Raw genomic sequence first — 13,550 nt, 5'->3', positions numbered from 1 at the left:
CAAACTTGAAAGTTTATGAGGATAGTGTTTTATATGACACATTGAGAAATTGATGTAGAATAGTATCTAGGTGATCCAGTACATTGGCTACTGTTCTTTCACCCTCACTGTTTACATGTACCAATAAAACCATGCTCAGTACCTGGATGAATTATATTGGTTTACATAATATGGAGGACACCCACGTAAAATGTGTACATATGTCTTTCCAACAAAAAGTTTCCATAACTCTACTCACACAGAAACATTTCCGATAAAAAGTTATATCAATTGCAATACAACAGGCATTGTTTATTTCATACAATGTATGGATTGTGATCTTATGTATGTAGGAAGTTCTTCCAGGAAGTTTAAAATGAGATGACTTGAACATATTAATTACATTATTAATCCATCAGTGGTAGGTATTTCAAATGCAGCAAAACATTTTATACTAGAACATAATCGCAGTCTGAATAGCTTCCGTACTTTTGCCATAGAAAAAGTAGGAGTTCCCCCTAGAGTGGTAATATAAAGAAGGCGATCCTGTTGAGAGAAACATACTGGGTGTTCAAAATTGAATACCAGACATCTTTTGGGTTTGATTATGAAAAAGGAATTAATATATATTTTTTTAAATGATCTTAAAATACTTTCCCAGGTTACAGATAGCAAGCAAACACCACAATTTTGTCTTACACAGTGTTTCTTATGAAGACACCAGTCTACGGGCTTTGTTTTCATTTTTGCTTCATTCACACCATGCGGTTCCTCAGGTCCGGGTGAACAATGTTTTGATACACATTCATGTTATGATTTATATGAAGGGATTGCGCCCCTGCCTTGGAGTATATTTTTCTTTCCGCTTGGATTCACATATATACAGTTGCAAGAAAAAGTATGTGAACCCTTTAGAATGATATGGATTTCTGCACAAATTGGTCATAAAATGTGATCTGATCTTCATCTAAGTCACAACAACAGACAATCACAGTCTGCTTAAACTAATAACACCCACATATTTAAATGTTATCATGTTTTTATTAAACACACCATGTAAACATTCACAGTGCAGGTGGAAAAAGTATGTGAACCCTTGGATTTAATAACTGGTTGAACCTCCTTTGGCAGCAATAACTTCAACCAAAAGTTTCCTGTAGTTGCAGATCAAACGTGCACAGCGGTCAGGAGTAATTCTTGACCATTCCTCTTTACAGAAGTGTTTCAGTTCAGCAATATTCTTGGGATGTCTGGTGTGAATCGCTTTCTTGAGGTCATGCCACAGCATCTCAATCGGATTGAGGTCAGGACTCTGACTGGGCCACTTCAGAAGGCGTATTTTCTTCTGTTTAAGCCATTCTGTTGTTGATTTACTTCTATGCTTTGGGTCGTTGACCTGTTGCAACATCCATCTTCTGTTGAGCTTCAGCTGGTGGACAGATGGCCTTAAGTTCTCCTGCAAAATGTCTTGATAAACTTGGGAATTCATTTATCCTTCAATGATAGCAATCCGTTCAGGCACTGACGCAGCAAAGCAGCCGCAGACCATGATGCCCCCACCACCATACTTCACAGTTGGGATTAGGTTTTGATGTTGGTGTGCTGTGCCTCTTTTTGTCCACACAGTGTTGTGTGTTCCTTCCAAACAACTCACCTTTGGTTTCATCTGTCCACAGAATATTTTGCCAGTACTGCTGTGGAGCATCCAAATGCTTTTGTGCAAACTGTAAACGTGCAGCAATGATTTTTTTGGACAGCAGTGGCTTCCTCTGTGGTATGCTCCCATGAAATCCATTCTTGTTTAGTGTTTTACATATCGTAGATTCGCAAACAGGGAATGTTAGCATATGCCAGAGACTTTTGTAAGTCTTTAGCTGACACTTTAGGATTCTTCTTCACCTCATTGAGCAGTCTGCACTGTGCTCTTGCAGTCATCTTTACAGGACAGCCACTCCTATGGAAAGTAGCAGCAGTACTGAACTTTCTCCATTTATAGATAATTTGTCTTACAGTGGACTGATGAACGGCAAGGCTTTTAGAGATACTTTTATAACCCTTTCCAGCTTTATGCAAGTCAACAATTCTAAATCGTAGGTCTTCTGAGAGTTTTTTTGTGTGAGGCATCATTCACATCAGGCAATGCTTCTTGTGAAAAGCAAACCCAGAACTGGTGTATGTTTTTTATAGGGCAGGGCAGCTGTAACCAACACATCCAATCTCATCTCATTGATTGGACTCCAGTTGGCTGACACCTCACTCTAATTAGCTCTTGGAGATGTCATTAGTCTAGGGGTTTGCATACTTTTTCCACCTGCACTGTGAATGTTTACATGGTGTGTTGAATAAAAACATGATAACATTTAATTATTTGTGTGTTATTAGTTCAAGCAGACTGTGATTGTCTATTGTTGTGACTTAGATGAAGATCAGATCACATTTTATGAACAATTTGTGCAGAAATCCATATCATTCCAAAGGGTTCACATACTTTTTCGTGCAACTGTATATTTTTAAAGTGTTATTGAATCACAAGTGTAGCATATGACCACAGGTGTAGCACATGACGGAGTATTGCATGCCCTGCACACAGGGAGGAGTGAGTTCTTCTCCCCCCACCATTTGTGGGTGGTGGAGCTGTACTTAATCCTGAATGTTCGGCACCACATACGGTTACGATTAAGAATGAGATTGCTCGGAACGCGTCAACTGTGCATGAGTGAAACGATGTGTCCCTACGTGTCAATGTGTAACTGAAAATAAAGGAAAATCTATGAAACTATATCAAATTGCTGGAACTCATTCTTATTATTGACATTTTGTTATTATTTTATCTGTATAAAAATGCAATAAAAACTATACAACAAAGGGATAACAAGATTAGTACTGATCTGTAGAATCAAAGTAACTGGTGAGTTTTTTCGGACATCGAACATCATTAATTTAAAAAAACATACAACTGTGGCGGATTTATTTATTTTTTTTCAATTTCACCCCATTTGGAATTTTTTTCCTGATTTCTACTACATCATATGCAATATTAAATGGTTGTGTTGGAAAGTACAAGAAACAAGCCCTCATGTGGCTATATAAACAGAAAAATTAAAAAGTTATGGCTCTGGAAAGGCAGGGAGCAAAAAACGAAAAAGCAACAATGAAAAATAACAACTACGGTTAGGAAGGGTTAAAGCTCACCACTAAAGCTTTAACACATTAGGAAACTGGACATTTCTAAAAAATCTATACCTTGATAGATACAGCACTTAAATTGAGCAAAGTACCAAATTTGATTATGCAAGAAGCCCTGCCTTTACTTGCTGTTCATTCTCTGTGCATGCTTATGAATTGTTTGTAACTATGTGGTTGTTGTCTGCCTTGTAAATAATGTTGTTCCAGCTACTTTGTAATTGCTTCAGCATCCCTTCATTCTCCAAGGACCTCTTAGAAATGATGCCGAGCTCTTGGTTTCCTTCTGTTTGTAATTAAATTGCTGAACTGTGGGTAACATTTGTTTAGTTCAGCTACCTGTATCAGCTGCTTCTTAAGGTTATTTAAAGAATTAGAAATGAAATAGAAAGGATATTAAAATTACTGACTATGTTATATTCCATTAAAGAAGATGTTAAAAAATATTTAGCATTTTTTTTTAAATCCTTTCTATAATTTTATTAGTATTATAAACAAATCCTAACACCCAACAAAGAGGAACAGAAACTAAAGGTATTTAAAGGCATAACAATTTGAGCTGATCAAGCACCGTAGTGCTCAGGTGCTCGGGCCGAACACATGGGGATGTTTGGATGCTCGACCAAGCACCCGAGTATAATGAAAGTCAATAGGAGAACCCGAGCATCAATCCAGGTACCCCATGCTCTGAAGAGGGGAGGGTGCCTGGCTCATGGGAAAATTTCAGAAATTGATGGAAACACCACCAAAATGGTTCTGGAACAGGATGGGGAGGATGTCTGGAACCAAAGAAAAATATCGATTTTAGAGGAAAAATTGATAGGAAACATTCTTTCCTGTATATTTACTTGTATATAAAGTGCAAATGCTGCCAAAAATTACAAGGAAGAGGCACTCCGATACAACCTGTATATCACATAAAGGAGGGCCTCATTCACATTGTGGTACAATTGTTCATGTAGTGGGACTCCTACACTCATAAAGCCTATGCACTAAGTGAAAAGGCTTCTAAAAATTACAAGGAACTGGCACTCCAATACAGCCTTTATTACACATAAAGGAGGGCATCATACACAGCCTTGAAAAATTATGATTGATGGCCTGCTGGTGACACAAAAAAACATTTAGAGCAAGGGCCCGCTGATCTGACCATCTAAAACATTATGTGCGGGGGCCTGCTGCCGCTTTGGTCACTCTAAATAACTTGGGGACGATCGGACATCCCCGTGACGGTGACGATCCATTCGGATGTCTTCCCTATCAACTTTCAATGTAATTTTTTAGCCAAAACCATGAAGACCATGGGTAACAGGGGAAACATGGTTCGATTCTGGAGAGGGAGCCTGAGAAACATCTACGGCTACCACATCCAAGCAAGGTAGCATGCACGCAAATTACCTATTAGGTACGTATAATTAGGTGAGAACCTGCAGGTGAGCTGACCCTGTAAAAGATTTTAGGTGCGGGCTTGCAGGTTAGCTGACTCTGTAAAAGATTTTAGGTGCGGACATGTAGGTGATATGATCCTGTAAAAGATTGTGGGTACGGGCCTGCTGGTGAGCTGACCCTGTAAAAGATTGTAGGTGAAGGCCTGCTGGTGAGCTGACCCTCTAAAAAATGATATGCGAGGGCCTGCTGGTGAGCTGACCCTGTAAAAGATTTTAGGTGTGGGCTTGCTGGTGAGTTGATCCTGTAAAAAGTTTTAGGTGCAGGCCTGCAGGTGAGATGACAATCTAAAACATTATATGCGAGGGCCTTCAGGTGAGCTGACCCTGTAAAACAAAGTATGCGAGGGCATGCAGGTGAGCTGACCCTCTAAAAAATTAAATGCAAGGGCCTTCAGATGAGCTGACCCTGCAAAAGATTTGAGGTGCTGAACTGCTGGTGAGCTTACCCTGTAAAAGATTTGAGGAGCGGGCCTGCAGGTGAGCTGACCCTGTAAAAGATTTTATGTGCGGGCCTGCAGGTGAGCTGACGGTCTAAAAAATTAAATGCGAGGGCCTTCAGGTGAGCTAACCCTGTAAAAGATTTGAGGTATGGGCCAGTTGTTGAGCTGACCATGTAAAAGATTTTAGGTGAGTAGAGTTGAGTGGACACCTGTATGTTCAGGATCGACGGGTTGGGCCGAACTTCACAAAAAAGTTTGAGTTCGAACTTGACCCTGAACCCGAACCCCATTGAAGTCAATGGGGACCCGAACTTTTGAGCACTATAATGGCTCTAAAAATTTTATGGAAAGGGCTAGAGTACTGCAGATTGCATGAAAATGTGGTTAAGAGCATGGCAAGTGCTCTGCAAACAAATAATAATCTTGATCTAGGAGGACGAGCTCCATATGGAGTAGGAGGTTAAGGAGGCAGTGGATGTGGCGGTGTAGGTGGAAGCGGCAGTGGAGGAGGAGGAGGCAGCCTACACTGCTTTTTGGTTTTAATTTTTAATTTTTTTATTTTAATTAGGGTACACCCCAAAACATTGGAAAATATAACCTGTGATAACCCCCTCCAGTCGTGCTAAACAAACGTTCAGACAATACACTGGCTGCAGGGCAGGCCAGAACCTCCAAGGCTTAAAAGGCAAGCTAAGGCCATGTGACCAATTTGGAGACGCAGAAGTTGCAGGGGGCAGACCCATCAGTCAGTTCGTGTAGGCGTGTGCACACATACTGCCCCACCATGTCGCACGTCCCTGTGATGTTAATTATCCAATTGGATATCTGCTCAACTTTCAATGTTCTTTTCTGCGCCTACCATGTTGATCACGGTTAGCGGGAATGTGTGAGAGAAGCTATTAAAACGGAAGAATCGAAGGAAAGGAGGGGGCGCGCGGCAATTACCCACTTCTGACTGGGGGAGGTAGTGACGATAAATAACAATACAGGACTCTTAAGATGCCCTGTTATTGGAATGATTGATAAAAAATTAAAGGGAATGTCTCTGGGGTATTTTGGATTTGGAAACGTTAGATAGGAGAGGCCTTGCTGCCACTTTGTTGACTCTAGTTAACTTCTGCCTGATCGCACGTCCCTGTGACATCCACGATCCATTTGGACATCTATCAACTTTCGATGTTCTTTTTTAAGCCTACCATGTTGATCACGGTTATTGGCAAATCAGGGTTTGACGCCAGAGAGGGAGCGTGAGAAAGAGATACCACATCCAATGGGAGGTCAATGGATGAAATTAAATGTTGATCGAGTGGAAAAGTGTGACAAGTGCGTTTCCTGAGGCTTGCTGTACTAAGTGGGCTTCTTATTAAGTGGCGTTAAAGAAAAGGAGTTTAAGACAAGGAGCAGGAAAATAAGGTTGGATATAATTTCCTTGTGTGTTGTTTGCTTAATTCTAGGTAGTCCTTCAACTACAGCAGACAGGGTCTAATTCTAAATCATATTTACGGTTTTACTTTTTTACTGCTGTAATCCCCATTTAGTATGTGTTGCAAAATTGACATCGCAGTCCAGTGCACATCTTGCATGATGTATGCAGTCCTGGAACAGCCGTTCGAGGGTGTATATCTTGGTTCAAGATGTGAGCAAATTACCCGTTTGGAATTGCAAATCGAGTCTCTAAATGGGCAAGTTGCAACACTGAGAGGCATTAGCAATTTGCTAAAGAGTTTGCTTCTTACCGAGCAAGCACTCTTTGGGGTAGATGAGGGGGAGGGTGACAGAGAGGAGGTAGCTAGCTGGGTAACAGTTAGAAAGCGGGGTAGATGAAAGAGTGCCAGGGAGGCTAGTCCTGATCTGACACACCCCAACAAGTTTGCACATTTGGCAGATGAGGGGGATGTCAGTCTAGGGACGGCACTGCTGCAGCTGGACACTTCCTCTGCCAGTCAAGGGAATGTCAGCTCCAGTAAGCAGGGGACCAGGAGAGCAGGGCAGGCCAGACAGGTGCTGGTAGTGGAATACTCCATTATTAGGGCAACAGATAGGGAAATCTGTCACAAAGACCATGATCGCCGAACAATGTGCTGTCTTCCTAACGCTAGAGTTCGACACATGGCGGATCGGGTTGACAGATTACTGGGAGGGACTGGAGAAGATCCAGCTGGCATGGTCCATATCGTAACCAATGACAAAGTTAGAGGTAGGTGGAGAGTCCTTAAAAATGATTTCAGGGATTTAGGTCAAAAGCTTAGGCAAGGACTTCAAAGGTAGTATTTTCCGAAATACTGCCTGTACCACGGTCCACACAAGAAAGGCAGCAGGAGATTAGGGAGGTTAACAAGTGGCTCAAGAACTGGTGTAGGAAGAAGGGGTTTGGGTTCCTGAAGAACTGGGCCGACTTCTCTATCGGCTACAAGCTCTATCGTAGGGACAGGCTGCACCTCAATGGGGAAGGGGCAGCTGTGTTGGGGAGAAAGATGGCTAGAAGGTTGGAGGAGTGTTTAAACTAGGGACTGGGGGAAGGGAAATTACATTATAGGAAAGGGAAGATAGTGCAGATAGAGACCTGGTGCAAAGTAGTGGGACTGGGGGAGGAATGGAAGGAGGGACTAGAACAGTTCAGAAGGAAAGGTATAGGGTAAAAAATATACATAAACCTCTCAAATGTATGTATACTAATGCCAGAAGCCTGACTAATAAAACTGGGGAGCTGGAATGAGTTATGTGTGAGGAGAATTATGACATAGTGGGAATAACTGAGAGATGGCTTGATGACAGCTATGACTGGGCAGTTAATGTACAAGGTTACAGTCTGTTTAGAAAGGATCGTCAAAACCGGAGAGCGGAAGGGGTTTGCATTTATGTAAAGTCTTGTCTAAAGCCCACACTCCATAAAGATATAAGTGTGGGACATGAACATGTGGAGTCACTGTGGGTAGGAATACATCGATCTAAAAACAATAATAAATTACTAATAGGAGTTTACTATAAACCACCTAATATACCAGAGTCCACAGACAACTACTACTAAACGAGATAGACAAGGCGGCAAATCATAATGAGGTGGTTATTATGGGGGACTTCAACTACCCAGATATAGACTGGGAAACTGAAACTTGTATATCTCATAAAGGAAACAGGTTCATGGCAATAACCAAAGACAATTACCTCTCCTATCTGATTCAGGACCCGACTAGAGGGATGGCCATACCTGACTTAGTATTAACCAATAGGCCAGACAGAACAACAGACATGCAGGTTGGGGGACACCTGGGAAATAGTGACCATAAAGTAATAACCTTTTAATTATTATTCAAAAGAGCGTTTCTACAGGAAGGAACAAAAATACCAAACTTTAGGCCTAACTAACTGGGACAAAGTCCTCAAAAATAAAAATACAGCCACAAAATGGGATATCTTTAAAAGCATCCTAAAATCTCATTGTGAGTGGTACATATCGTATGGGAATAAAAGGTTAAGGAACAAAAAGAAACCAATGTATATAAATAGAACTGTAAAGAAAGCAATAAATTACAAAAAGAAAGCATATAAATCACTAAAACAGGAGTGTAGCACGGAAGCACTAAAAAAATATAAGGAAAAAAATAGAACATGTAAAAATCTGACGGTATCGGCCCTTTAAAGAGCAATAAAGGGGGGAGTTGCAGAGAGTGACGAGGAGAAAGCAAAGCTGTTAAATATTTTTTTCTCCAATGTATTCACTGAGGAAAATAAACTGTCAGATGACATGCAGAATGTAAAAATAAATTCCCCACTAAAAGTGTCCTGTCTGTCCCAGGAAGAAGTACATCAGCGACTTAAAAAGATTAAAATAGACAAATCGCCAGGATCGGATGGCATACACCCCGTATCCTAAGGGAATGAAGTAATGTCATAGCCAGACCCTTATTTCTGGTATTTGCGGACTCTATACTGACAGGGAATGTCCCACAGGATTGGCGCATGGCAAATGTGGTGCCAATATTCAAAAAGGGTCCAAAAACAGAGCCTGGAAACTATAGGCCGGTAAGTTTAACATCTGTTGTGGGTAAACTGCGCCGTGTGCCTCTGTATTCGGCGCAGGCGCAGTGACTGTCGGACCGCTCCCTGTGCCGGAAGCTTCACTGCGCCTGCACCGATTACGGTGCAGGGAGCGGTCCGACAGTCACTGCGCCGAATACAGAAGCACACGGCGCAGGCGCGAGAATTCGGCCGAGATGGAGAGAAGTAGGCTGCCAATCTAGAGGAGAAGGGCGACCTGGAGCGCGCTGGGTGGCAGAAATAGTAAGTAGACGGAGCCTCTAGGTGCTGAAAAGACAGCAGACACTAGCAGATCACTAGTGTCAGACAGCTAAATAGGTGAAAATCTGGTGGTAGAAACCCTTTAACAGTACACACTCAGATTGGGTCACTGTCACTAGTGGGGTACCTCAGGGGTCAGTATTGGGCCATATTCTCTTTAATATATTTATTAATGATCTTGTAGAAGGGTTGCATAGTAAAGTATCAATTTTCACAGATGACACTAAACTGTGTAAAGTAATTAGCACTGAAGAGGACAGTATACTATTACAGAGGGATCTGGATAGATTGGAGGCTTGGGCAGATAAGTGACAGATGAGGTTTAACACTGATGAGGTTTAACAATGTAAAGTTATGTACATGGCAAGGAATAATGCAAGTCACCCGTACATACTAAATGGTAAAACACTCGGTAACACTGACATGGATAAGGATCTAGGAATTTTAATAAACAGCAAACTAAGCTGCAAAAACCAGTGTCAGGTAGCTGATGTCCAGGCCAATAAGATAATGGGTTGCATCAAAAGGGGCATAGATGCCCGTGATAAGAACATAGTCCTACCACTTTACAAATCGCTAGTCAGACCACACATGGAGTACTGTGTACAGTTCTGGGCTCCTGTAAACAAGGCAAACATAGCAGAGCTGGAGAGGGTACAGAGGAGGGCAACTAAAGTAATAACTGGAATGGGGCAACTACAGTACCCTGAAAGATTATCAAAATTAGGGTTATTCACTTTAGAAAAAAGATGACTGAGGGGAGATCTAATTACTATGTATAAATATATCAGGGGTCAGTACAGAGATCTCTCCCATCATCAATTTATCCCCAGGACTGTGACTGTGATGAGAGGACATCCTCTGCGTCTGGAGGAAAGAAGGTTTGTACACAAAAATAGAAGAGGATTCTTTACGGTAAGAGCAGTGAGACTATGGAACTCTCTGCCTGAGGAGGTGTTGATGGTGAATACAATAAAGAAATTCAAGAGGAGCCTGGATGTATTTCTGGAGGGTAATAATATTATAGGCTATAGCTACTAGAGAGGGGTCGTTGATCCAGGGAGTTATTCTGATTGCCTGATTGAAATCGGGGAGGAATTTTTTTTTCCCCTAAAGAGGGGAAAATTGGATTCTACCTCACAGTTTTTTTTTTTTTGCCTTCCTCTGTATCAAATTGCAAGATGACAGGCCGAACTGGATGGACAAATGTCTTTATTCGGCCTTATGTACTATGTTACTATGTTAAATTATTGAAGCCGAAGCTTACCAGTAAAGGAGGTGGCTCGCCTCAATTAAAGAAGAATTTTTAAAATTTAATTCCCTGTCACCTATGCAGAGCCGGGGTTTGTATACGGCAAAATTGCTAAACTGTCACCTGACAATGTAACAGAGGATTTTTTTTAAATTTATGTCCCTGACCCCTATGCAGAGCAGGGGTTTAATCACAGCAAAAATGGTCAAATGTCAACCAAGAATGTAACAGACAAATTAGTAAAATGTTTTTACCTGTCTACTAGGTATAGCAGGGGTATATCACAGCCAAAATTTGTGAATTTCCCCAGAGAAAGTAACAGATAAATTAGTGAAATTTGTTTACCTGTCTACTAGATATAGCAAGGGTTTCTCACACCCATAAATTGGTGAATTTCACCCAAAAATGTAACAGAAAAATTAGTGAAATGTTTTTACATGCCTACTAGGTATAGCAGGGGTATATCACAGCCAAAAATGGGTGAATTTCACACGAGAATGTAACCGACAAATGAGTGAAATTTGTTTACCTGTCTACTAGGTATAGCAGGGTTTTATCACAGCCAACAATAGGTGAATTTCACCCAAATATGTAACGGACAAATTGGTGAAATATTTTTACCTGTCTACTAGGTAGAGCAGGGGTATATCACACCCAAAAATTGGTGAATTTCACCTGAATATGTAACAGACAAATTTTGTTATTTTTTTTTTAACCTGTCTACTTGGTATAACAGTGGTATATCACTGCCAAAAATTTGTGAATTTCACCCGAATATATAACAGACAAATTAGTGAAATGTTTTTACCTATCTACTAGGTAGAGCAGGGGTATATCTTACCCAAAAGTTGGTTAATTTCACCCAAATATGTAACAGACAAATTAGTGAAATTTTTTACCTGTCTACTGGGTTGAGTAGGGATATATCACACCCAAAAATTGGTGAATTTCACCCAAATATGTAACAGACAAATTAGTGAAATGTTTTTAACTATCTACTGGGTTGAGCAGGGATATATTACACCCCAAAATTGGTGAATTTCACCCGAATATGTAACGGACAAATTTTTTTTATTTTTTTTTTTCAACTGTCTACTAGGTATAGCAGTGGTATATCACAGCCAAAAATTTGTGAATTTCACCCGAACATGTAACAGACAAATTAGTGAAATGTTTTTACCTATCTACTAGGCAGAGCAGGGGTATATAACAGCCAAAAATTGGTTAATTTCACCCGAATATGTAACAGACAAATTAATGTTTTTTTTTTTTTTCATCTGTCTACTAGGTATAGCAGGGGTATATCTCACCCAAAAATTGGTGAATTTCACCCGAATAAACTTGATTTATGAGGTGGAGGTCCATATGGAGTAGAAGTTTGAGGAGGCGGTGGACATAGCGGTGTAGGTGGAAGTGGCGGTGGAGGACGAGGTAGCCAACACTGTTTTTTGGTTAAATATTTTTGTTAAATTTTTTAAAAAGAGTAGGAAATATCTAAAATAAAACAATGAGCAATTGCACTGTAGTATAACAATGGCTGGTTAAGGCCGGTATACATGTCTATTCTGCACAACGTACGGACAAGTCCTGTGGGATCCATGCCTGTATAATTTTAATGAACGTGAGCTTGTCCACATTGGCTGTGATAACGCCCCCTGCCGTGCTAAACACACGTTCAGACAATACATTGGATGCAGGGCAGGCCAGAATCTCCAAGGCTTAGAATGTGGGCAACTCAGCGGTCGTTGCGGAGACACTGCAGCATGTAATCGCTCATGTGTGCCAGGCTGCCCAGAGGCAACGAAAAGCTGTCCTCTGTGGGAGGTGTATCGTCTGTGTCCTCTGTATCCCCCCAGTCACGCACCAGTGATGGCCATGAGCTGGTTTGGGTGCCACCTGCTGTGAATACAGTTCCTCCTCCTCCATCTCCTCCTCCTCATCCTCCACCTCATCATCCTCCAGATCTGTGCCCTGGCTGGACAATTGTGTACCTGGCGTTTGTGGGTGCAGGAACCCACCCTCAGAGCCACTTGTGAATGACTGTCCCTAAACCCTATGAAATGATCCCTCTTCCTCCTCCTCCTCCTGTACCACATCCTATTCCATCATTGCCAGCAGCGTTTTTTCCAGGAGGCATAGAAGTGGGATAGTAACGCTGAGAACAGCGTTATCGGCACTGGCCATGTTGGTGGAGTACTCGAAACAGCGCAACAATGAACACAGGTCTTGCATGGAGGACCAGTCATTGGTGGTAAAGAGGTGCTGTTCCGCAGAGCGACTCACCCGTGCGTGCTGCAGCTGAAACTCCACTATCGCCTGCTGCTGCTTGATCAGTCTGGCCAGCATCTGCAAGGTGGAGTTCCACCTTGTGGGCACGTCGCATATGAGGCAGTGAGCGGGAAGGTCGAAGTTACACTGCAGCGCTGGCAGGCGAGCAGCAGGGTGATAACGCCGAAAGCACGCACAGACGGCGAGCACTTTCTGCAGCAGCTCTGACATATCGGGGTAATTTCTAAGGAACCTCTGCACCACCAAATTCAGCACATGTGCCAGGCAAGGGATGTGCGTCAAACCGACTAGTCCCAGAGCTGCTACAAGATTTTACCCATTATTGCAAACCACCTTGGCTGGACTTGAGGCTCACTGGCACCAACCACTCATCGGTCTGTTGTTCAAGGCCCGTCCACAGCTCCTGCGCGGTGTGGGGTTTGTCCCCCAAACAGATAAGTTTTTAAAACTGCCTGCTGTCGTTTACCCCTGGCTGTGCTGAAGTTAGTTGTGAAGGTGTTACGCTGACCGGAGCAGGAGCCGGTAGAGGATGAGTAAGCGAAGTAGGAGGACAAAGCAACAGGAAGCAAACTGAATTGCCCTGCAATCCTTGGTGGTGGAAGGACATGCGCCAAACTGCTATCTGCCTCAGGCCCAGCCGCCACTGAATTTACCCAGTGT

The sequence above is a fragment of the Bufo gargarizans genome, chromosome 5, assembly GCF_014858855.1.
Source record: "Bufo gargarizans isolate SCDJY-AF-19 chromosome 5, ASM1485885v1, whole genome shotgun sequence".
Classification (NCBI taxonomy): domain Eukaryota; kingdom Metazoa; phylum Chordata; class Amphibia; order Anura; family Bufonidae; genus Bufo; species Bufo gargarizans.
This window is presented reverse-complemented; position numbering follows the sequence as displayed.